Source organism: Triticum dicoccoides, chromosome 2A (genome assembly GCF_002162155.2).
Source record: "Triticum dicoccoides isolate Atlit2015 ecotype Zavitan chromosome 2A, WEW_v2.0, whole genome shotgun sequence".
Classification (NCBI taxonomy): domain Eukaryota; kingdom Viridiplantae; phylum Streptophyta; class Magnoliopsida; order Poales; family Poaceae; genus Triticum; species Triticum dicoccoides.
Window position 1 is genome coordinate 759,302,238 of NC_041382.1, and position 3,491 is coordinate 759,305,728.

Genomic DNA, 3,491 nt, shown 5'->3' on the forward strand with positions numbered 1-3,491 from the left:
GGGGAGGAAGAGGGGCGGGCGTGGGACGGGGAGGAAGAGGGGCAGCGAGGGTCGAGGTGGAGGAGGAGTCCACGGGGAGGGAGAAGGGCGGGGCGGGGATGGGGAGGAAGAGGGGCGGCGAGGCAGAGGGGCGGGGCGGGGATGGGGAGGAAGAGGGGCGGCGAGGGAGGAGACGGAGGAGGAGACCGCAGGCGCTGTGGGGCGAGATGGAGGAGGAGCGCCTCGCCGCGGCCAGCGCCGCCAGCAATGCCATGGCCATGATGCGGCGCCTGCAGAAGGAGAAGGCCGATGTCTAGATGGAGCTCCGCCAGTTCCGCCGCTTCGACGCGGAGATCGACCATCTCCGCGCCCTCATCGCCTGCCTCGCGCCTGTCCACTACATGCTCCACGCCTACAGGATTCTCTTCTTACCGTCGGCGTTCACCTCATCATCAAAGTGTTCTCCTTGCCGTCTCGGGTCGCTGAATCATTAACGCCCAAGCATGATCTGTGCTGGAGCCTTTCCGGCAGTTCAGAACTGAACTCTTCATTTTCTGAAGTCCTTCAAAATTTTCAGGGTCAAGATGATGAAGATGGAAAGCTGCAGAGGGCCTGAGGCGGTACTCGTGCAAGAACCTCACCCATGGTGGAGCTGATATGATAGAGAAGCAAAACTCAGGTCGTTGTCTTATTTCCGATTCTTTTATTACAATTACAGTACTTATTTGGTTGGATACATATTTTATCAGATCGTTTATTCTTTGTTTATTGACGACAATAATTGATTGCCTTATGTGTTTCTACATATGTTTCTTAATCATCTGTTGGACTAACTAACTTACCTGGATTGAAGAGTCTGCTAGTAGGTGAATTTATGCATATTATTTCTGCACCAGGACTGAGCTCTTTGTTTTCAGTTTGCCTCATATCTGCAGCCACTTGATATTCAGAATTGCACTGCCATACCTGCAATAAATTAAGAATACCTGTTACATGCTTAGTGAAAGTACAATAGGTAATGAAAAGAATGATCAACTATTTTTTGTTACGGTTAGGATTTAATCAAGCTTGATCTCCCTCTGCATAAAGCTTATTCTGATGTGGAGTTGCAAGGTTCCAATAAACACATGATACACTTTTAAAAGGCATAGAGGTTTCTTCAAAATTTAGGCAATTACTCAAATTTGAGGAGTTATCCTACAGTATGTCAAAATGAAACTGCTAATTATTAAGTTCCATATGTATTTTGTCTCACTTATCGTCAATAGAAGGCACTGAAAAGTAGTTCACAAATAACTGATGGACAGGTTTAATTTATTTTCAAGAGGGCATCATGTTGACAAAAAAGTTGTTGCTCACCCTATTTTGACAACCAGAAAAATGCAATTCTATTTGAGAAAGTAAATGTAGGATTTTTTTAGGGTGCATCTATTCAGCGAACATGTGTGTAACAACAGGTTAATTTGAAAGGTAGAAGCAATGTTTGGTCTGTGATAGATAGATGAGTGTGTTTAACTTATGGTTTTTTACAAACAGTTTGTAGAATGCCTCCTGGCGTTGGTTCTCTGACCTTGGATCAATTTACTCTGCGCTTACATGATATATTGCTTCTAGCCGATGAAATTTAGTCCACATTTGTGTGCGTATGCATATCCTATACTGGAAATTGTGCTTGCCCATTATATATTAGAAGTAGACAAGAAAATGTCCATAGTAATAAACTTGCGGTCACAGGACTGCTAGCTTAAAGTTTGTTAGATTATGTAAATGGGTAATTTTGTTGTCTGCTCTTTAGGTTTCCATAGTATGAGCTGGTGCTATTGCTTTTAAACTGCCATGTAAACTGAACAATGGGGCTTCATGTATAAACTGGAGCAATAATATCCTATTACTTCTCATGTAATGGATCAATTGTGTGTCTTGGTCTTTCCTGTTTTCTTTGGTTTTGCAGCCTAGAATTTTTTCATGCGCATATATAGCTACTTAATCAACTGAGTTCCTTTATGATGTGTGGCAGACAACATTTACTGATATGACTTACTTTCTCATTCTAGATAATGGCAGGTGTAGCAATGAAAGGCATATATATTTTACTACAAGCATCCTAGCTTTCTCATCTTATTAGTGACTCACTTTCGAAACATATGTATTGGTAGTTTTTATCTCTATGCTTTTGCCTTCTACATAATGGATTGCAATGTTTTTGTCTTGATCCAATCCTTCCCGCGCCCATGGGGTGTCCTGCAGGGACTGCTTTGGCTGTTCCAGAGGCCGTACACACATATAAATACACAACTACTCCCTCGACCGAAGCCCAGCCCAATTGTGTCGTTTCGTCGTGCTCGACATTGGTATCTTGCCGTTCTGCCGAAGCCATGGAAATCTCGCTGTTCTGCCAACCTGGTAGGAATTTCTCCATAGCCGACTTCACCGGAATTACATCCGCCAGTGTAGCCAAGGCACATCGTTCAAACTGCTCGAGCAATACTGATTTGGAGTTGTTTTGGTCAAGCGGTTGAACTGAACCATGCTACTGTACAGTAGCCAAAAGGATAGTCAGGTTGTTTCATATTCACAGTTTGTAGTGTAAACTCCTGAACATCATATAGTGTGTCATTGTTGTTCGTACAGTTAGTTCATATAGAATGCTTGATCACATGAATTTGTCTGAATGTATATTTTAGTATATTATAGTAGTTCTTTTTATTAGAATTTTTTGAATTGCTATGATGGATTTTACAGTACTATAGTATTCATAGAACTCTACCTTTTTGTTTTCATAGTAAGTTATAGTTAATTGATGACTAACCTGATGATGGATTTACTGTTCTATAGCTTCTATAATTTACCGCACTATAATTTTTTGATTGTTTGAATTTACAGTGACCTCATGTTTGAGTTTACACTACCCTGTTCGAAGATTTACAATCCCTATAACTTATGTAATTTATAGTAGTAGCCTAAAGGTTGTGATTGTTGTATTTTATAGTGACCTGGTATAGATTTTACCTGAATTTACAGTGCTACATTTTTCTGAACTATTGGTGTTCTAGACATCTTTTGATGATGTGCTTAGGTATTGATCTTTTTTTACTGGAAGAACTATTTGAAGGAGATTGTGAGAGTACTGACATGCAGTTTGTCTTCTTGGCGTGACTGAAGTTTCCCTTCCTGATTGTGTAGCTATTATGTCCCCTTCTTCCTCCATCCTCTTTCTCGTTCTTATCTGATCATAAAGCACACACTGTTACTGGTTGCTTCTCCTTATTTTTACTGAAGTTCCAGTATCTTTGTTGTGATCTTGTTGTTACTGACTGGAATTTTAGTAAAATGAACACTGTAAAATTCATCAAAGCTGAATTTGTGATACACTTTAAAGTTACTGTTTATTGATAGTGAGTGTACTGTAAATTTCAACTGAAGCCACTGTATTTAAAGCTTCATGACGATGAAATGTTTAGTACGTATGTGATTAGTTCATCATGTGTTGATCATTGTACAGCAGGTGGATG